Below are 23,318 nucleotides of genomic sequence, written 5' to 3' on the forward strand. Positions count from 1 at the left end.
AACATAAGGACAGCCTAGAATCAAAATAAACGTAATACCTTTGGTATTATGCAGTACAGCTGTAGTCGTGTCAAATCCAGGATATTACTTGTTCTTCACTACTTATGCTAAACAATCTGTTCCACCTTTCATTTTGCTGCGACATTTTCCCAGGCCTGAAGAGCAGCTCTGTCTTGTTTGAAAGCTTGTCTCTCTCGGACCAACAGAAGTTGGTCTAATAAAAGATATTACCTCACCTGCCTTGTCTCTCTAGCAGATGGTTTAGACATAAAGTAGCCCAAACACAATAGCGCTACGCATGGGAATTTCAAAGTGAAATTGACCAGTGTAGTTTCATCGTCTAAAATGAGTGAAATGCAAAAAGAGATTCACATAGCACACAAGAAGAAAAATGAAAACTGAAATAATTTTATAAAAGCGTACCAACTGAATATGTTAATAGTAGCGCTGTTGTTATTAATACAGTTTTGCTTTGCTATTTTTATAAATCAATTTTACAAAACAAACTATACAAGCTTACGTCATCCCCTCCCATGGAAAAACTTCCAGTACAGAAGTCTAGGGGGAAAACAGCCTTAGCAAGTCTTTCCTCAATATTCTTCCCAGACTGTCCCTCTGCACTGAATGAGGATGGGGTTTGCCCACTGTGACACAGATGGCAATTTTGTGAACCTTACAGAATTAATGTAAACCTTAGTGAATTAAATTTAAACTCCAGGCCTACACTACACACTTTGGTATTTCTGTGTTGCTCAGGGATGTGAAAAATCTACATCTCTCAGGAAAACTTCAGGTGGGATTTGAGAACCTGTTCACTGGCCATAGTCCTTGTTGGCATCAGGGAGTGTAGGGTTTTTTAAATTTTTTTATTTTATTGTTTAACAGGTTTTTCGCATCAGACTTTTAGTTAAGAATAAATGTCATCAGTTAGAAAGAGCAGTGTGCAACTTAACTGTGGCAATTTCACTATTTAATGTCTCTGAGGAGAATACTAAACCAGGCCTGCTCAGGTGTATTGCCCCTTCCTGGGGCATTCACAGTATAGGCAGGGAGCTGTGCAGCTGAGAAATATTCTGGTCAAGATGGAGGGAGACGATGACAACTGGGGAGAAGGAAGCCTGAGAGTGGTTGCCCCTGCTGGACCTCAGAGGAGTAATACAGACACAGTTGCCCTGAAATATGACATCCACCAAACCTGTGCATTTGGGGCTTCTGCCAGAGATCACAGCCACTGGAGAGTGGTCCTATGCCTGAACATAGGTCTGGGGGACCCTTTGCTTCCCTTCTCCAATGCCAAGCCAGCATGGCTTCACTGGAGTTGCACAATCAAAGACTTCCCCAACTTGCTGCTGAACCAGGAACCTTATTTAAGGAGCAAGAGGGAGATGATGGCATATTCGGGGCTGTACAAGAAGGTCATACAACCACCAGCTGCACTGGATTTTTCAGCAGATTCATCACGCTTTGCCAAGGCCATATGATGCTCATGGTGCACTTGTCCCCTGACTTACCCTCTCCCAAAGTAAGGATCTCTGGGCCAGAGGACTACTCTCCAGGGGTCTGGAATGGTACTTGGAATTGGCCGACATTCCGCCTACCATGTGTACATCCTGGTTAGCGATGTGCCCTCACCTCAGATAGGTGGACAGTTAAATAAAATATAATATATATTCTGAAAGGGTCAAATACTGAAGTTCTTACCTAGTGTTTACTCAGGCAGACTCTGTTTTTAATGAGGATTTTGCCTGAGTTTATTACTACTACTGTTACTAGTACTGAACATTTAATATTGTGGTAACTACTAAAAGCCACAGTCAGACTGGACCCCGGTTGTGACCAGTGCTTGTCACAGATGTGGTTGAGCTCCTCGGCAGGACACTCAGACTGCTCTGAGGGGATACAAATGCTGAATCCCAAATGCTTTAGCTTGCTGGAGCTGGGCAGAGTTTAGGCACTATTCCTGGCCAGCTTTGGGCCTCTAGGCCCACACTCCAGGTTCATGCCTCATGTGTGACACCCCTCTTGGCAGCAGAGACATTCTTGATCCAGTTGCCACAGCCCTGAAACTAATGTCTCTCCCAAGACTCCTCAGCAGCACATGCACATTCTCCAGAAACCCACCAGAAGTGTGCACCTTCTGGTTTATAGACAGACACAAATAAACTTTGCATAGGATTTTGGATACAATATTCTCTTTACTTAGCACACTGATATGCACACATTTAGATAAATTAACACACAGCAATATACATTTTCCCTGCCTCGGTTTCCTCACGCATAGACCAGAATACTCTGTGCAGTCCAATATCCCATCTCTCTCCACTGTTCACCTATAGTCTCATCCAAGAGATGGAATCTCTGCTCTCTTCTTAACCTCTCTGTAAAGTGATTGCTGAGGGACTCTTTCTTTTATAACTTCCAGCCCTCTTATCAGATGATTCCCTTAACAGCCTCATCAGGTGATCAAAATTCCCTACTTGGTGATCAGTTACTAAGTTACCAGCCCATCTGGGATGACTGGTTCTTCTGTGCAAGGCTGAGCCTATTGTCTACAGTGGTTTTATTTCAATGGGAGAGCATTTACGTTACTGATTCTTTATTGTTATCCCTATGCTGCTTCCCGTTGGAATTTCTGTCCAAGATGGAGGTAAAAGGACAATGGAGAAGGCAAACTAGCCCATTCAAAATAGAGTCCACAATCTGACAAAGCGCCCCCGCGCTATCCAACAGGATTTAAGAGCTGTACATATATTCCCTAACTCATCACAGTCCTATACAAAAATACTGTAAGTGAAAATCCCTTCTACAAAATCTTATGATGTAAACAAGACAAAATAGGCAGAAGGGAATCAATCACACTGGGATTGAGAACCCGGCTGGGGGGAGAAGGAGAAGGAAGGATTTAAGATAAATATAATAGGCTGTTATATTTGTTCACATCCTAAGAGTTCTAGTTTAACAATATTCCATTTTAACCAAGCTGTTGCTGATCATGTGTTTCTGTTATATGGTCACATACTCAATTTAAATATATTGATCATATTTTAAAATAAAAACAGTCTTCTTAGAGTGTGCTGTAATCTGCTATACAGTTTGATTAAATTCAAGTGCTGTTTTCTAAATTAAGAGAGACAGCATTTGGTCCACTAGATGGTGCTCAAGAAATGTAAACTTAAAAGTTACAAAAAACTCCTCTTAATTTACAACATGAAGATCAATATTTCCTGCATTCAGAAATACTGTTGGAAACAACAATCAAAAGTAGGAAAGGGCAGGGGACCCTAGGTTCCCCTTGCCCTGCTCTAAAGAATTGATTTGGGGTGGGTGGAAGGATGGTGTAGTTTTAATTTTATATTTACAATTCTAATCTTAGTTTCTGTTAAACAGCAAGAAAACTCCCCTTTAAGTTCTTTTCCTCAAGACTAAAAAGCAACAAAAGAGCCTTGCTCTTATGTAAATAAGAAGCAAACGATTTGGTATATAAACTAGTTCAAGCTCAAGTCAAACAGGCATTTTAAATTATTAGACGTGACAGCATTTTAGATAGAAAAGAAGGAGATTTGCTTTTTCTGCTAATGTATACTTAGTGCCATCATGGGACTCTTGTTCCTTTTTTGTTCACTCTCAGACAATTATATCAACTTCTGCAAGTTGCTACGGTAACAAGCATATACCACAAAACACTCAACAAGCAGGAGCTTTGGGAGTGTGACTGAAAATGCTTATGGAGACTATTTAGGTTTACAAAATTCAGAATATGTAATCAATGAATGGTCTGCTAAAATGAAAGTTTGGATGATTTTGTCCAAAATCAGAAGCCACATACCAGTTTCCCTTGAGATGGCTAAAATAAGATTGCCTGAGTCTTCAAACTAGCAAAATCACAACAAACACTCATAACAGGAATTAGAGAAATCCCTGCAAAGGTATTTTAGAAAACTACATATGAAAAAGACATATTTTGACATCTCTCTTCTGTGTTAGTGGATATATTTGTAAGATGCATGGGGAGCAAAAAAAAAAAAGGAAGGATACTGCAGAAAGGGATCTGGGAGTTATAGTGAATCACAGGCTAAATATGAGTGAACAGTGTAGCACTGTTCCAAAAAAGCAAACATTCTGGAATGTATTAGCAGGAGTGTTGTAAGCAAGACATGAGAAGTAATTCTTCCACTCTACTCCACTCCACTGGAGTACTGTGTCCAGTTCTGGGCACCAGATTTCAGGAAGGATGTGGACAAACTGGAGAAAGTAAGGAGAAGAGCAACAAAAATAACTAAATGTCCAGAAAACATGATCTGAGGGAAGACTGAAAAATTGGGTTTGTTTAGTCTGGAGAAGAGAAGACTGTGAGGGGACATGATAACAGTTTTCAAGTACATAAAAGATAGTTACAAGGAAGGAGGAGGAAAATTGTTCTCCTTAACCTTTAAGGATAGGACAAGAAGTAATGGGCTTAAATTGAGTAAGGGCAGTTTAGTTTGGCATTAGGAAAAACTTCATGCCAGGGTGGTTAAGCACTGGAATAAATTGCCTAGGGAGGTTGTGGAATCTCCATCAGTGGAGATTTTTAAGAGCAGGTTAGACAAACACCTGTCAGGGATGGTCTAGATCATACTTGGTCCTGCCATGAGTGAAGGAGACTGAAATAGATGACCTCTCAAGGTCCCTTCCATTTCTACCATTCTATGTATGCATGTCTTCCTATGTCTTCATTTGGTGGTCAGTCTAGAAAACGTGAGTGTTTTAATAATGACAATAGCTACCTCCTGCTAAGATTGCAAACTCACGTTTTTGTATTAATAGTGTATTTTTAGGGCAAAGCAGCATGAGTGACAGCTGAGTCAGGATTTCCTGATAGAAAACAAAAGGCCTTGGCACATATGGAAAAGCTTCCAGCCTATAATGCAGAGACCACTAAATTTAAGGGAACTGGGGTCTTTTTCTGGGAGGGGGGTCACATATTAGGGATTGAGATGTCTGAAGATTTTTGGCCTTCTGGTAGTGTTACTATTGAAATGTGCTTATTTAACTGCAAACTATATTCTGAAGCTACTTGAAGGGAAAAAAATCAGTTAGAGGTGGATTCTCATCTGCAAAATCTCTCTCTTTGTTATGACTTAATTACTTGACTTTCAATAAGGATGAAACACAGTACAATGTGTTTCAGAGTAGCAGCCGTGTTAGTCTGTATCTGCCAAAAACAGGAGTACTTGTGGCATCTTAGAGACTAATTAATTTATTTCAGCATGAGCTTTCGTGAGCTACAGCTCACTTCTTCGGATGAATACTCCTGTTCTTTTTGCAGTACAATGTGTGTCAGAGGTTGTCACACATTTATCTATCTCCCAAACTAAAGCCAATTGAAATCAATGGAAAGATTCCCATGTACTTCAGAAGGCTTTAAATCAGGCCCCGGTAGATCATCCTCATTTCCAAACCACACACTTTGGGGACCCAAGTGTCAGCTCATGCTCCTGGGTCTGTAGACAAAGGAGATGTGCACCCCCTGGACCTTACCTCCCAGGTCAATCAGCAAGCCTGCCATAGCTACCCATCCCACCCTTCCAAAAGCAGGCATCTCCTCCTCTAAGCCACAACAAGCCACTTTCCAAGCTTTTGGCTTTCAGACACTGTCTTTTATCATCTTCAATGTTTGCTTTCCACAAGGTGGTTCCATTCTCTGCTTGCATTGATCTTAACCAATTCAAACAGCCATCAGAGAGATCAAGGGCAATCTGATGTTCTCATGGTTTGATGTTCATCTTCTGGCATAATACAGAGAACCCTAGATAGTTTTAAGTGTCCAAGAGACAGGCTAACATCTGCATAAAAAAAGGGAGCTCTCAATCAAAATCCACACAGCTGACAATTCTATTTTCGATACAGGAGGAGTTAAGTATGCCTACTATAAAGAGTGTTTGCATGGTTAAACAATCAAAGTTAGGAAGTGATAAAATTAAGGATGAACACACATCCCTAATTATTACCCTTTCTGCATATGCATTACAATAGAAGGCCAAATCCTGCTCTTAAGATATTTCTACACAGCAAAGAAAAACCAGTGGCTAGCCTGTGCCAGCTGAATCAGGTTTGCGGGGCTGTTTCATTGCGATGTAGATTTCTAACCTTGAGCTGGAACTGGAGCCTGGGGATCCTCCAACAACACAGGGTCCTAGAACCCGAGCTTCAGCTCGAGCCTGGAAGTTTACACAGCAATGGAACAGCTTCAAAACCCGAGCCCCTTGAACCCAAGTCATCTGGCAAGGGCCAGCCACTGGTTTTTCTTTGCTGTGTAGACATACCCTTAATTACTCTGCATTTAAACAGAAAGCAAAATTTAGGCCACAGATTGTATTTAAAGGATCACAAGCTATTTCTCAATGCAATACGCTGACATACGTTTAATGGAATTGTATAGATCTTTACGCATTTAAAACAAAAAACAAACCTTAATATGGCCACCCTGATAATCTAGTGTTCTATGTTCATTTACACTCGGAGGTTCTTCATTTTAATAACAAATTTTTTTTGAAAAAGACTATCGTTAATATTCATGAAGAGGATGGGATTCTATTAAGATTTTGCATTCTATTTCACAGATTTAAAATAATTTGCATATATTTCTTCCTTACCTACTTAATATCAACAGACCTTCCAGAAGAGTACTGTCTTTATTATTATTATTATTAAAGTTAGACATTAAAATAGAAAAAATGTGGGGATATTTTAAAGCTTGAAAGGTTAAACACCTACATCCATACTGTGCCAGAAAATGACTTTCTGGATAAGTGATTTGATATAGACGATAGAGAGGCTATATCAAATAATTTATATCTATGCCTTGTTTAAAGAAAGAAATCAGTAAATCTATAATTTGGTGATTAACCAGGGACTGATTGTTAGATGATATCTGGGTCACGTGATTCTATACAATCATGCCCATTTTTTCCTGTTCAACTTAACAGACAAACCAAAAGGAAATGAACTTTGAAGTTGAGGTTGACACACTGTACTTATCTTGTCCTGCTGTGCCAACACAGGTGAATATATAGCATCATGCACTGATCATAGACATTTGTAAGATGGTACAATAAGACTATTTAAGGGGTGTCAACATTTTTTTTGTTCTTTGTCAGTTTGTCTGAAGCCAAACATTCCTTTGATGTGCTTTTTTTAGTGTTAATCTCCCTTGCAATATTAAGAGGAATTTTAAAAGGAATAAAAGAATACTCTTTGTACATTTCTAAAAACTGATACAATGGACAATAAATGATCCCTTTGGAATCTTCACTGTTAATGTGGTAACCTCTTTAAAAAGGGCCCAAAGAATTGGTTCCATGTAGACAAAAATGTCCTTTCAGGTGGATACCTTTGCAAGACCCAAACTCAAAATATAGGCGTAACTCTGCAAGGCACTACAGCAAATCCCTTAACAACTGCTTAACTTCAAGCATGTAGGTAGTCTCTGTGCTTGAAATTAAGTAGGTCTGTAAGTACTTAGCTTGAGTAGGAACATAGTACTCAGCACCTTCCAGGATCAAGCTCCAAGTTACTGTACTCTTTTCTAAACATTCAATAAGAATATGTAATGCAAAAAAGTTAGTTGAAAATAATAGAGCCAAAGAGAATGTGTTAAAACTCAGTGAGGGAAGAAGACGAAGCTGTTATTTCACAAAGCAATAAGCATGAACAAATCATCAGACTTTCTTCTAAATGGAAAAAATGAACCAAACACATTAATAGCTCTGTGAGGATGGAAACAAGTAGAATGGTATTATCATGAAAAAGGAAGTGCTGAGCAATATATTGCCGTAAAGATACTATACATAGCAGGTCCTGACCCTACACTGAAGCTGGCATCCTTTGCTATGCACCACAGAGCTCCTCATATAATGAGGATGTTGTATTGGGAAATAAAAAACCAGCCTAGCATAACCTGTGTAGAAAAATGACTGCGGGGGGAGTGGGAGGGGAAATGTAAAAAACAAACTCTGTAGGACTCTGACCACTGCTGTCTTGCAAAAGATTGGCAATAACACATGGAAATTCCATCGCTACAATTATCTATTTAGCACCACTGGAATCCCCTGTCCCACCCATCTTAGAAAATCCCCTCTGTGAAATTTAGGAGCTGTGCAGTTCCTCCCATCTTCCAACTATACAATGTGGGCAGCAGTTTCCCCTAATCCCTTTAGACCTTACAAAGTCTATGGGGATGGAGCCAAAAGCAATTGTGGCACTCTTCATTCAGCTCCTGTGCAATTTATATAAGGTGTACCTCTGGCCCGGCCTAACCTCTTTATAAGTTATGAAAAAGGGCAGGACTGAGTCAAGGCCTCCACAGCTAGTGCACATATCCACTAGGGATTTAATTCTGTAGCTAAGCTATCCATGCACACACATGCAGCACAGCCATCCTTAGCTGTACACTTTGGTCTAGATCCTACAAATAGCTACATATATCCAAAGGTGAGTTCAGTGCGAGCACTCTTGAGTAAAGACACTCGTGTACATAAATGTCTCCAGAATTGGGACATTTATGAGTTTAGGGAGAGAATTCATATAAAACCTACTGCACATAGACAGCACAATTTCAATGTCTCTCGACCTGATAAAATCAAAATGTTTTTTATGAGAGAATTCAAATGAAACTTATCTCAGTGAGGCCTACCTCTGCCAAATTTCAAAATTCTACTACTAGCCCTTTCAGCATCAGAGTCGTTAAAAATTAGTTGTAAGAAAGCTTTCATAACTGCATTCCCCTCCTTTCCCCACAGTTTGTTCTTAAAACAGCTGAACCATTTTTGCGTGAGCCTTTTAGAAAAATCCCCTGTCCTGGAAAATTTCAGCACAAAAGATGAAAGTTTTAGAATGTTAAGGAGGTTTAGAATGGAAACCATTATGCAAGATTAACAGTCATGGATTCTTCTGCTATAATTTCATGTGTGTGTTTGTAAGCAAGGTTTGTGATGAAAAAATATATTTATTCCACATTAACCTACATTTGAAGAATATATTAACTGCTAAGAAAGTAACTCTGAGAATATATGAACAGCAAAATAGTCTTTCGGACTCAAGCTCAGTTTGAACTTTTCTAAAACTGTGAAGCTATTTCCAGACTATTATGTTTAAAGACTGTCATTTCAACAGTTTTAATTGTGTGAAGTCCCAAAATAGTTATGTCCTTTGAAATTTCTGATAGAGTGCCAAAGAGGTGGAGCTTTCTTTTTTAAAATTTTGCGTAGTAATACCTCTGCAGAATTCACATTTCCTCCATCAACTGAATGTTCATTTGGAGTGCAGCAAATTCTGTGCTTTGAATCAAATCAAACTTTAAAGTTACAAAGATGCTGCTTTATGTGTTAGCTTTTGCAAAGCTTAAGACTAAATGAGTAGTTCAAAGCAAATATTGTCTTAACTCAGCAGCAAATTTTCAAGATGCAATGTGCGAATGTAAAAAGAAGAATTAATGCTAATGTAGGGTGAGGGGAGGGAGAGTTTCTATCCCTTTTTCATAGGGTACACCTACACAGCAGTGAGAAGCAAGCCTTCCACTCTGGGTAGACAGACTCATACTAACTGCGCTGAAGCTAGCATGCTAAAAATAGCAATGTGGGCATTGCAGTTTGGGCTGCAGCACAGGCTCTCAAGCCCACCCAAACCCCTTGGTTTGAGCTCAGGTAGCTAGCCCATGTCTCTGCCACAGCTGCCACATCCACACTGCTCTTTTTTGCGTATTAGCTCAAGCCCTGCTAGTGAGAGTCCATCTACCCAGGCTGGCAAGCTCGCTCCCAGCTGCAATGCAGACATACCCCTAAGGCCTAACTCAAAAAAGATAAAGGAAAATGCCAAGATTGGTAGTCCTGAAAACAGATCATCAATGATTTGTTTAGTATCAGAGGGGTAGCCGTGTTAGTCTGGATCTGTAAAAGCAGCAGAGTCCTGTGGCACCTTATAGACTAACAGACGTTTTGGAGCATGAGCTTTCAGGCATCCGACGAAGTGGGTATTAACCCACAAAAGCTCATGCTCCAATACGTCTGTTAGTCTATACAGTGCCACAGGACTCTTTGCTGCTTTTAATGATTTGTTTGTAGTTATGAGTGCATATCGGTCATTTAATCCACTCCATGGAATGACAGTGAAACCTACAAAAGCACAGGTGCTGGAACTAGGGGTGTTGCCACACCCCCTGACTTGAAGTAGTTTCCATTAAATACAGGGTACACAGTTTTCTTCAGAGGCTCTCCGCACCCCCACTATACAAGTTGTTCCAGCGCACCTGTACAAAAGAGAAGCTAGAAGGCAGTCACTGTGGCTATGTCTACTCTTTGAAGTAGGGGTGTGATTCCCAGCTCACATATGCATACTTGTGCAAGCTGGATGACAGCTAGTGCGAGTGATGCCACAGCCACTTCTGTGCTATTGCAAGTATGTGTACATGAGCAGAGAATCACACTGCTCGCTCTGTGTCGTAGTTCGTTAAAGATGCATGTACTTTTGTGTCACATGGGCAGTGAGTTAACTTTCAAAGAAAAAAAGTAAGGGCCACAAGAAGTAAAAATGTTACCCTTAATGGCCCCCCCCCCCAAAACTATTAACATCAGTGGACAGACTCTCCCTTAGATTTCAATGAGCTTTGGATCAGATCCTATAAATAGGAAACCTAGTTTATACCCAGACTCTAAAAAACAACCTTCTGTTCTAGGTTTGGTGGGGACTGGTTACCCAGCTTCAAATTTCTGTATTGCAGCTTTTGTTCTCTTTCCTCTCCATCAGTGGGATATTTACATCTGAAGAGGCAGAAGAACATTTTGCATTCATCTCGATCCCTTTAAGGGAAATTTTAATTAGCTTGCATTTTATGCAAAGTCACCTGGCACTATCATACAATCACACACACAAAACAAAAACATATTGCTAGCGCAGTCTTGTTGCTGTTTGAGCATGTAGATTTGTGTTCATGGAATGAAGCTGAAATTTTAAATTTGAAAGCTCTTCAAGATAAGAACTTTGTTATCTTATGTGTTTTGCAAAGCTCCATATATTTATGGCATTATAGGTAGCAAAGGTTAGTGTAATTCCAAATTACCTGAACTAGTTTACTAGATCAAGGTCTACTAAAAGATTTATAAAACAGTAGATGCCTTTAAACCCTTGAATTCGTGGGAATCCTGAAAAAACAATGTTCCCAAAAGAACTGGGTGGAACCATCTGAAGTGATAGCATTGGAAATTCATTGTCAGTATCATAAAAAGCACTGCATATCTTATAAGAGGTGTGAAATGGAAAAGTTCTCTTTCCAACAATTGACTTTTGGAGATCATTATCAGTAAATGGTTTTCCCATCATTCATTTCTTACTTATCTGCTATCATATTTCAGAGGAAAGACCAAATTTTTGTTTATGGTGTACTTTGATGAGTAATTTTTCAGAAATCTTTTCCAAAGTGTGTGTGTATTACTGTTGAAACGATCACAAATATCAAAGATAGTAAAGCTCTGTTGGGTCTACTACTCTACCTGCCAAAGGACATATCCTTTGTCAGATTGTTGACGGAAGTAACTGTGTTTTACTTAAAAAAAAGAAAAATAAACTGCATAAATATTGTATGATTTTAAAAGTGTTCCATTTGTAAAATAAGTGAATTTAAATGATCAAGCAAAAGTTTGATACAAGCAATGATGGAAGTCTCCTGCCAGGTGGGAAGCAATGGGGAACAAAGAAAGAGAGAGACTACTGAAACAATACTGCACAAGAGTTTCAGCTTCAAAATGTATCTAATCAGGCAGAATGAAAATTCGCTTACGAGTCTAGAAGTATAAAGAATTCGGAGGACTGACCTTTTTGAGTCATGCTTCTGACCATTGTAACATCACTCTTGCTTTTTACAGGGAAGGTGTACAATCTTTTTCCTACACTAAAACTGTTCCAATTACATTTTCATCTCCTTTTCTACCTCCTCCCTGCCTTAATGCATTCAAGCATCATATTGTGGTTGCTACTTCTGCTTTCTCCTCTTGCCTAAAATGACTCTGCAGTTTGCTTCACGGAATGCATTTTATTTTTTTAAGTGACTCAAAATCACTCTCAGAAAGGATTTTATTTTTTAAATGACCCAAACTATGAGTAACCAATACTTTAATGTTTTCAAAGAACTGAAAATTTTTCATCAAGTTAAACAAAACTTTGTATCTCAGAAGTAGTAATCAAAAATCCCTGTAGATTCTCCACTAGATTAGTTTTAGAAACAATATTCTGTATTACAATAAATAGGAAAAACAATCCTGTATTTTTTCCCCATAATTTGATACTGAGATGATGGATCAATATACCCACTGTCATAAACAGATAGCTAAGGGTTAATGTCTCTTTCACTTGAAGCACCTGACCAGAGGACCAATCAGGAAACCGGATTTTTTCAACTTTGGGTGGAGGGAAGGTTGTGTCTGAGTCTTTGTTCTCTGTCTGCCTGCTGTCTCTGAGCTTTGGAGAAGTAGTTTTACTTTCTAATCTTCTGTTTCTAAGTTGTAAGGACAAAGAGATCAGATAGTAAGTTATATAGTTTCTTTTCTTTGGTATTTACATGAATATAACTGCTGGAGTGCTTTGATTTGTATTCTTTTTGAATAAGGCTGTTTATTCATATTTCTTTAAAGCAATTGACCCTGTATGTGTCACCTTAATACAGAGAGACCATTTGTATGTATTTTTCTTTTTTATATAAAGCTTTCTTTTTAAAATCTGTTGAAGTTTTCTTTACTGGGAAACTTCAGGGAAGTTGAGTCTGTACTCACCAGGGAATTGGTAGGGGAAGGAGTCAGAGGGAAATCTGTGTGTGTTGGATTTGTTCGCCTGACTTTGCATACCCTCTGGGTGGAGGGAGGGAAAGAGAAATTAACTCGGTAATTCTGTTCTCCAGGACTGGGAACGGAGAGGGGGGGGTCACTCTGTTTAGATTCCCAGAGCTTGTGTCTGTGTACCTCTCCAGGAGCACCTGGAGGGGAGAAGGGAAAAAGGATTATTTCCCTTTGTTGTGAGACTCAAGGGATTTGGGTCTTGGGGTCCCCAGGGGAGGTTTTTCAGGGGGACCAGAGTGCCCCAAAACACTCTAATTTTTTGGGTGGTGGCAGCAGTACCAACTCCAAGCTGGTAACTAAGCTTGGAGGTTTTCATGCTAACCCCCATATTTTGCACGCTAAGGTCCAAATCTGGGACTAAAAGGTATGATACCCACATGATAGCATTTATGCATAAATGCTATTTAAATAACATCTGTTTTTCATATTGGACTTGTGAGATTTTATTCTGAAGACGTAACACTAATTACCTTGTCATCATAGATTTGACGTCAATATAGAGTTGGCCAGTGCCCAAGAAAACCTAATCTCTTGAAAGAGGTGGAGTCCAGACTTTTTGCCAGTTTTTCCACCTTCTGCACATGTACAGAGAGAGGTTTCAGAGATATGTATGAACTATGATCTTGCCAATGTAGGGATTAGAGGACAGATGGCAGGAGCAGGTGGAGTTTTCTCAGTGCCAGCTGCCTACTCTTCAGATCAGGCCACTGAATGCAGCTGGGAGAGAGATGGCACAGTTTTCCCGAAGTTAACCTGTTTTTCTCAGGGGTGACGGAAGGCTGCAGGTCCCTTTTCTCCCAACTCTTGAGTTTTTCATCTTTACTTCACTCCTTACAGCACTCAACTGTCAAGTCTTCAGAGCCAGTGTCCTGATTTTTGCTGCCTGTGAGGACTAAAACATTCAGAAGTGGAGTGTAGGAGGAGGATACAAGAGCGTATGAGACAGACTTTCCACCCCTAACCCTAAGAGAATGTATTACTCTTAAAGTAAAAAACTCCAACCATCAAAAGAAAGAGTTCGAAAAAAAATCTGTTTCTTTCTTTAGGCATGTACTGAAACATTTTCAGCACTTTATTAAAAGCTTTGTTAAGTCTGTTTTAATCATCAACTAATGAAAATTAAATGTTGCTCCATGAAATGCACCATTTTGTTCCATGCAAAATAGCATAGCCTAATCATGTCATAATAATTTATGATGCAGTAAGAGCCTCACTCCTACTGGGGGCACATCCTATTGGCTCCTAGGTTCCTCTTTAATTAAGACATATGAAAGAAAAATATACTAATTCAAAAGGGCCACAGCTTTTGAGATTGGCATCATTTTGTCTCACAGGGAAGCAGTAAGGATAGTTATGGGAACTAGAATACATACAGAGCCAGCATTTTCTATGGATCCTGGATCCCTAAATCCACATATTCCTAGTCAAATACATGAAGGGGCTCCTCCTTCATGTGCTCCCAGCTAACAACAGCAACATAGCTATGTCCTACTTTGCCCCACTCTCTGTGCTTCTTCCATGCACTACAACTGATGTGGAAGAAAAGCATGGAAATAGGATCGGTAAAATAAGGTTAATTCTTTATATTCACTGACATACACAAAGACATCCCAAATTCTTTCAGTAAAGAATGGCATACAGTAACAGTTTCATAACCCCTTAACAAAAAACCATTTTGAGTTTCAGTGACTGAGTGACCTATACCTTCAAAAGTGTAGATACACAAATATTCTAGAATGGTTAAAACATAAGTAATTGGCATATCAAATGAGAAGGAGGAGGAAAAGAGAAAAGAGTATATTCTTACAATTCCCTTCCTTATATTTTATTTTCTATTGAGATAAAACTAATTAGAAAATAAGGGCAAAGGATTATTTTGCCAAATGCCTGAAATCACAGAACATTTGCGTTAATGAACAAGCATCACAATGGAGGTTAGTGAATTGTGGAAAACAAGATTAAAAAGAAGTTACAAAAGTTAATGTGTAAAGTCATATGCTGTTGTAGTCTCTTTAATCACAGAAGTCTCAACGTAAGAATGGCCATACTGGTCCATCTAACCCAGCATCATGTCTGACTGTAGTCAGTGCCAGATGCTTCAGGGGAAACGAACAGAACAGAGCAATTTATTTAGTGATCCATCCTCTGCCATCCAATCCCGGCTTCTGGCAGTCAGAAGTTTAGGGACACCCAAAGCATTGGGTTGTATCCAGACCATCTTGGCTAATAACCATAGATGGATCTGTCCTCCATGAACTTACCCAATTCTTCTTTCAACCCAGTTATACTTTAGGCCATCACAACATCCCCTGGCAATGAGTTCCACAGGTTGACTATGCGCTGTGTAAAGATATACATCCTTAGGTTTGTTTTACATCTGCTGCCTATTAATTTCATTGGGTGACCCTCATTCTTGTATTATGTGAAAGGGTAAACAACACTTCATTATATAATCTTCCCCACATCATTCGTGATTTCATAGATCTCTATCATATCTCCCCTAAGTCATCTCTTTTCTAAGCTGAACAGTCCCAGTTTTTTAATTCTCTCCTCATATGGAAACTGTTTTATATTCCTAATAACTTTTGTTACCCTTCTTATGTACTTTTTCCAGTTTTTATATATATATATATATATTTCAGATGATGCAACCATCTTGAATAGTGCATGCCGTGGATTTATATAGTGGCATTATGATATTTTCTGTCTTATTACCTATCCCTTTCCTAATGGTTCCTAATATTCTGCTAGCTTTTTTGACTGCTGCCACACATTGAGCAGATGTTTTCAGACAACCACCCATGTTGTCTCTAACATCTCTTTCTTGAGTGGTAACAGCTAACTTAGACCCCATGATTTTACATGCATAGTTGGGGTTATGTTTTCCAATGGGCATTACTTTGCACTTATCAACATTGAATTTCATCTACCATTTTGTTGCCCAATCACCCAGTTTCATGAGATACCTTTGTAACTCATTGCAGTCAGCTTTGGACTTAATTGCAAACTCTGCCACCTCACTGTTTAACATATTCATAAATGATCTGGAAAAAGGCAAACAGCATTGTCCTAGTACAGATCTTTGGGGGACCTTGCTATTTTCCTCTCCCACTGTAAAAACTGACCAATTATTCCTATCCTTTGTTTCATGTCTTTTAAACAGTTACAGATCCACGAGAGGACTTTCTTATCTCACGCTGAGTCCTTTGTTTAATAGCCTTTACTGAGGGACTTCAAAGACTTTCTGAAAATCCAAGTACACTGTAAATCAACTGGATCATCCTTGCCAACACCCTAAAAGAATTTTAATAGATTGATGAGGTACGACTTCCCTTTACAAAAGCCACATTGTCTCTTCCCCAACATATTGTGCTTTATATGTGTCTGTTAATTCTGTTCATTATTATAGTTTCAACCAATTTACCTAGCACTTAAATTAGGCTTACTGGCCTGTAATTGCCAGGATCATCTCTGGAGACTTCTCTTAAAAAAAATAAAACAAAAAAACCCCCCAACAATACATCAATGTTATATTAGCTTCCCTGCAGTCATGTTGTACAGAGGAAACATCTTAAGTATTTTTCAATATAATTTTCAACATTTTATCAATCAGTAAGCTGTGACATGACGAAAGTCTTCTATAACAACTGACTTGTTACCCTCATCAAAACACAATTTCTTCCATTACCCACCAATCCAGCCTTGAAAATTAAGTGTGTGTCAAAAGACAGAAGGTGTGCAATAATAAATTCCCAGTGAAAACAGTATCCCACAAGGTAAAGACAGATCTATCAAGGCAAATAAAAATGCTCACTAAATTACAAGACAACTGGCCAAGTGAAAAGGATGTCACTTAACGGATCGTGATACCACTAACTTTTAGCATTTTAATCAGTTTTACTAAATATAATATTCAGCTCCCTTCTATGCTGGCAGTGCACCTTCATTAGGCCTAATCTTACCACGAGTTTCACATAGGTGGAACTCTACATCCATGTAAAGTTTACTGTGAGATCAGAGCCTTAGTAGTTACAGAGTTGAATCAGGTATAACACTGTAGCTTTGACCACTTCTCAATCTGACTCCTTTCCATCCTGTCAAACATTGTTTAGGGCATGACCAAGGCTTCGTTGTCCCTGTCTATCCTGAGGCGATCTTTGTATGTTCTCCATGTTAAGTCACTTAATGAACATTAATACTGTTCTGTTGTCCACCATGTCCCATTTTTTCCTAGCAATTCCCACTCTCACCTTGATCCCAGGCCTTTCTTCTTCCATCTTTTCTATTGTCTCTCTTTAAGTCCTCCCTAGCTCTCTCATCCTTTTGGGTGTCTAGGATCCTTTTCCTCATCTTCCTTCTCTAGATGACTACCATGGCTTTTCAATAGAATTATTTTATACTCAACATATCTCAATAACTTCAAATCAACTGACAGACCTGCAAATTCCTCCTGAGATCTGAGAATCAAGTAGGACATTTTTCCTGCTCCATGCAATGTCACCCAAAATAAAGATGCTGCAGGCCAAATTCAGCTCTCAGTGGAGGCCCACAGTTGTAAGAAGCAGTCCTTAGCAAAGACTAATTGCCCTTGGAGGTCTGCTCCCTTTGTGTGGCAGACATGAGTACAATATGAAGAAAGGGCAGATGGTGTCATTTTTACATAGTCTCTTTTCAGAGAAGAACTTTGAAACCTAAAGTTCCAACAGAGTTATTTTAATATATCATAAATGCAAAATAAAAACATATTTGGTCAACATATATTTGGTCAACAACCAGCAAAAATACCAACTATGGGTAGTGTATCTTCTATTCTTGACAAGTGTGCTACTTCCATTAACACTCCAATTGGATTTAATCACCTAAAATCAAAAGAACATACTTATTATTTCCATCTACCCTGTCAGCAAAGTGAACAATAAAAAAACTGCTAGGTAAGAGCAAGTGTCCTGTCAAGTAAATTTCTATAATACTTTCCATTCGTTCTACCTATTTTTCACATACATTCAATCCACACTTATTTCAACTCCCATCCTTAAAAAGGCCCTGAACACAATAAAAAAAATAAAGAACTTGCATTCGCTAGAAAAGCAATGTGCAAAGAATATGGTCTTCCAGAAATAAATGCAATTGACTCAGTTATAAAAGAGAAAAAACATGAAAAACAGAATAAATTCAAAAAAGCCTTATAAAAAATCAAAACACTAAATGGAATGCATGAAGTGTAGATTGATCTTTCCATAATTCTAAGCAGGCTGAATCAGCTCTATATGCTTTTAATGGAAAAAGTCTATCCTCTCTGTGTCCAAGCAAATGGAAATTCCACTTTTCTATGTCATTCTGCTAGCAATGGGGGCCCTGCCGATGCTGGCAGGCTTTTGGTTGCTATGACTGTTTTCCCAACTACATTTTTTACCGATAAAGGGAGATGACAAAGAGATTCAGATTACATTAATATAGCCCAATTGGAACAATCAACAGTTCAGTGCTACCTAGAGACAATCCTCATCATTATACAGAGAATATAAGACAGGAAACGGGAACGAAAAAAAAAAAAAGCAACTCACTGAAAGTAGAATGGATGTGAGTCAGGCTGGAATCCCTATGATTTATGTTAAATAAATGACAGATTGCTCCTTTGAGGGCCTCTTTAGATTTAAGGGGCCCTCACAGACAACGTTTTTCAAATTTCCCAGATGCCTGGAGCTGGCCTGGTATTGGCAACTGTCTCCAATTGAATGATGATGAACTGAAACAGATGTGTTCTGTCAGTGATGGGAGAAAACACACAATTTCACCTTTTATTGCTGAAATTTCTGCTTTGCCTTTCTTTTTCAGATCTGAACAAACAAGACTAACAGCTGCCATGACTCAGGGCAACTGCACCTGCATTTCCACTCAGTGGTTCGGCTGGGGCACCTACTGTCAGCTTCCAGCCTCCCAACTGTTGCCCTTCTGTGTGGAGACCCACATCTCACTCTTATCTGGCCAGAGTATATACCTGAACAGTTCCCTGCCTTTACTATCTTATTCCCAGCAAAGGCAATCTGCCTAAACAGACCTGCTTGCTTTCTCTGAGGCCTGGTCTACACTACGATTTTAGGTTGAATTTAGCAGCATTACCTTGATTTAAGCCTGGACCTGTCCACACGATGAAACCCTTTCTTTTTCCAACTTAAAGGGTTCTTTAAATTGATTTCTTCACTCCATCTCCGACAAGAGGATAAGCGCTGAAATCCTCCTTGCCGGGTCGAATTTGGGGTAGTGTGGATGCAATTCGATGGTATTGGCCTCCGGGAGCTATCCCAGAGTGCTCCATTGTGACCACTGTGGACAGCACTCAATTCAGATGCACTGGCCAGGTAGACAGGAAAAGGCTCGCAAACTTTTGAATTTCGTTTCCTGTTTGGACAGCGTGGTGAGCTGATCAGCACAGGGGACCATACAGAGTTCATCAGCATGATGTGCACATTGCTGGGTCAATTTCTTGTTTTGATCCACTCCATCTATCTTCTACATCTTAGGCTGGCAGCAGACAGTGCATTACGACTGCTAGCCATCGTCATCTCCTGGGTGCTCACCAGAAGATGAGAATGAACTGGCTGAGTCACTCCCATGTCTGCCCAGGTGCCCCGACCGACCTCACCAAGGTTAGCTAAAAGAGCACCCAGGAGTACGACGACGATGGCTACCAATCGTAATGCATTGTCTGCTGCCAAAAGGCAATGAGCTGCTGTTGTGCAGCAATGCAGTCCCATGTCTGCCAGCACCAAGGAGACGTACGGCGACAGTGAGCTGCACTGGCTCCATGCTTGCCGTGGTATGGCATCTGCTCAGGTAACCCAGGAAAAAAGGTGTGAAACAATTGTCTGCTGTTGCTTTCATGGAGGGAGGGAGAAGGGGGCCTGACAACATGTACCCAGCACCACCCGAGACACTGTTTTTGCCCCATCAGGCATTGGGATCTCAATCCAGAATTCCAATGGGCAGCGGAAACTGAGGGAACTGTGGGATAGATTCCCACTGTGCAACACTCCGGAAGTCGATGCCAGCCTCAGTACTGTGGACGCAGTCCGCCGACTTAATGCACTTAGAGCATTCTGTGTGGGGGGGACACACAATCGACTGTATAAAAACGATTTCTAAAAAAACCAACTTCTATAAATTCTACCTAATTTTGTAATGTAGACTTACCCTGAGACTGATAACAGAGCGACTGCCACTGATAAGTTACCACACAGTTCTCTCTAAGCAGACCTGCTTTATTCTTAAGATAAAAGCACTACATACATGAAACACAAAAAATAATAAAAAGAACCTACATGAATGCTCATGAGCTTAGCAGGCATGTCCCCAACCTTGGGGTTTCTTTGTGATTACAAGTTTGCCAGAGCTTCCTCTCAGAACCATCACATAGTTACATGAAGCCTCAGTAGACCAAGACCTTCCAATCCTCCTCTAAGGACTGGGGCTCTTCATGGACCAGGGATCCTGTCTATTTGCTGAATCAGGAAGAAAGCCACGAGTCAGGTTAAAACCCAGGCTTTTATCCAAAAATCTTTTATTTTATCTATTAGTGTCTGGAAAATCCAGTTTGAATTAGTATATGCATATTGCCCCAGGAAGATGGCTTCAAAGGCTGATAATGGTTGAAGTACATTAGCATCTCCCTGCCCTACTAGAGAAGGTACATACAAAGCCACATTTACAAATGCATTTTTAATATAATGTACCCCAAAGGTATTAGCCCTAATTCAATAAGGTTTAACTTTACTGAATAAAGTTTATCTTAATTCCATACGGTTTGTTCAGGATATGTCAGTCTGTCACCAGGTGCCAACAGCATACAACTGTAGTACTATGATAAAATGGATTAGGTAAATTACATAAAAAGGCACACTTTTGATTGGCTGCTGACCTTTCCTGCGTATGTGAATTCTTTATTATCAAAAAAGTTGATAGCAATGAAAAAGGCAAACAAACAACAAATAAGAACACAATACCAATTATCAGCATGCCAGGAAAAAAAACGAAAGTTATAGATTATAGCTTCTTATTCATGGTTACTAATGTACTATTTATAGTCTGTAATTAAAAATAATTTCATATGCAATTATGCTGCCAGTATCATATCAATAGCTAGTATTTTAGAAGCAGATTATAATGGATATGAAAAATTTGATTAAGCTGTTCTAAAAGCAGTATTATAAAGTTATGGTATGGAGTACAGTGATACCTAAAGGCATAACAGATAAAAAATTCCAATCCTGCAAATGTTTATGCACACACTTAACTTTCAGCTTGAGTAGTCACACTGACTTCAGGACTGGGGCATCAGTTTTACTAGCATATGTCATACCTTCAAATGGCATGTATCACAATCTATTATTATGACTGTAGCCTCTAGGGACCTCAGTCATAGTTCAGGACCCCATTGCATGCCTTAATTCTCTGGATAACTGGAGGGGGCAATTCTCCAGAGTTGTCATTCTGGTACCCTTCAGAAGCACCAAACCAGTATTTTTTATTTTTTTTTTTTTTACAAAGTACAAAATACTAGCTTTTAAGCTATTTTAAATGTTAAATATCAGTAATACATTCAGTAATATGAATTATGTTGTAACAGCACTGCAGGCCATGAGTCTTGCAGTGCAACTATGTATGTCCTCAATACACACCACCACCAATTTCTTATATTTTATTACTTAAGGTGACATGCACAAAATTTAATTTACCTGAGAAGAGATGGATCTCATTAATCTGCCTCTTATAACTTAATACATTGTTGTCTCACCCACCAACATCTTAGCTGAGTTTTCATAGTAGAGCAGTTCTCATATATTACTAATATTTCAGTACTCTTCATTTGAGGGATCCACATGTTGGCCTCCCTAAAACACCAAGGCTAGGGTATTATTCATGTGGCCTTTGACTACGTTTGAACAGATCTGGAAATTTTGTATATTTTTATGCCTTGATACTGATTACAAGCCTTTTTACAGTAATTTAATGGGAAACCAATGCCATGTAGCCAAGATTAAAATGACTTTCCAAAGTTATACTCCTCCGTTGTCTTTTTAAGAGATCAGGATCCTTGTAAAAATTTCAGTACCAGATTGCTTGAAAGAAAGTAGAGGGATACCATTATGGCCACGTGCTCTTGAATCACGTACATATTCTACTCCTGGGGGAATTCTGTGCCACTGTGCATGCACAGAATTTATGTCCCCCACAGATTTCTTTGCTTCCCTGCAGAAAAATGACATTCTGACAGGGAAGCAAAGGGACACTGCAAGAGCAGTCACGCACCACTCCCTAGCTGAACAGGTACAGTGTTTCAGGCACCCAGAGGATCCAGCAGAGAGGTAAATCACCACAGGGCTGGGGACACCCCAGGCCAGTGGCTCCTACCCTGAGCCAGGATCAGCTGCTAGTCCTGGTAGGGCTGGAGGCAGGAGAGGATGGGACTTCCTCTTCTCCTGCAAGGAGTGGCTGGGGCTGTGTCAGACCCACCCCAGAAACCTCCCCCAGCTTTAGCAAGCTCACCATCCTCCACTGTTTCTTGCCCCCATCAATCCTCAGCTATGGGGGGAGGAGTCACTGTACACAGAGCTGCACCCCCATCTGTTCAGACACTGCATCTGGACCTCCCATATCCAGACACACTTGCCAAGCCTGAGCCTCACTCAGAATCCCCCTAGCCCTCCAGACCCCTACACCTAGAGCATCCCCCTAGAGATCCCTGCACTCAACGCTCCACCCTGATGAGCCTGAGCCCCCCAATCCAGACCCCCATGCCACAGATCCCGAACTAACTGCATTCAGACTCCCACCCCACCAAGCCCCACTCCCTCAGAACCCAGATTCCCCTGCTGAGACCCCCACAGCCAGACTCCTCCGCTGAGCCCCAATCACTTTCACCTGGAAGCCCCTGCAGAGTCCCACTGCCCCAGCAACGAGCCTCTGTGCATTCAGATACCCGCACACTAGACCCCCCCACACTGAACTGCTTGCACTCAGATTGTCCCACATAGAATCCTCTCACCCCACACTGATCCTCTGCATACTTGGATCCTGCCTGGTTGAGCCTGCCTGTCCCACACCCCATGCATGAGGGGCAGGCCCAGGCCTTGCGCTGTATCAGGGTCAAGTGCAGCCTCACTAAATCCATGTCTCGGGGGGGGGGAGGCTGCAGAGTGATCTCACACCTTCCTACCGCCAGTGGCCTGTGTGCCTCACTGCCATGCTGGAGCCTCTACATTTATTTATGGACTAATAAAACTTGAAGAATTTTAAAATATTGTGCACAGAATTTTTTATTTTTTGGTGCAGAATGCCCTCAGGAGTAAATATTCTCAAACCTAAATATCATTGGGTACAAGACATCTAATTTTATGTCTGCCTTTAACTGGACCTCCTTTTTTAGCTAATAATTTGGCTGACTCTTGTTATTTACAG

General features: G+C 40.1%; 1 protein-coding gene across 3 annotated transcripts in view; it reads right to left on the minus strand.

Moving 5' to 3' along the window:
• The window catches only part of ALCAM (activated leukocyte cell adhesion molecule), a 169,015-nt gene that overhangs the window by 48,672 nt on the left and 97,025 nt on the right, over nucleotides 1-23,318 (minus strand). Inside the window, exon 1 of one of the 3 annotated variants that reach the window (XM_030582338.1) lies at nucleotides 39-142. The exons of the other annotated variants lie outside the window; for them this stretch is intronic. The gene's annotated coding sequence lies outside the window, so the exon portion shown is untranslated. Of the gene's footprint in view, nucleotides 1-38; nucleotides 143-23,318 lie in introns of those variants that run through there. 3 annotated transcript variants of the gene reach the window in all.

Source organism: Gopherus evgoodei, chromosome 1, assembly GCF_007399415.2.
Source record: "Gopherus evgoodei ecotype Sinaloan lineage chromosome 1, rGopEvg1_v1.p, whole genome shotgun sequence".
NCBI lineage: Eukaryota > Metazoa > Chordata > Testudines > Testudinidae > Gopherus > Gopherus evgoodei.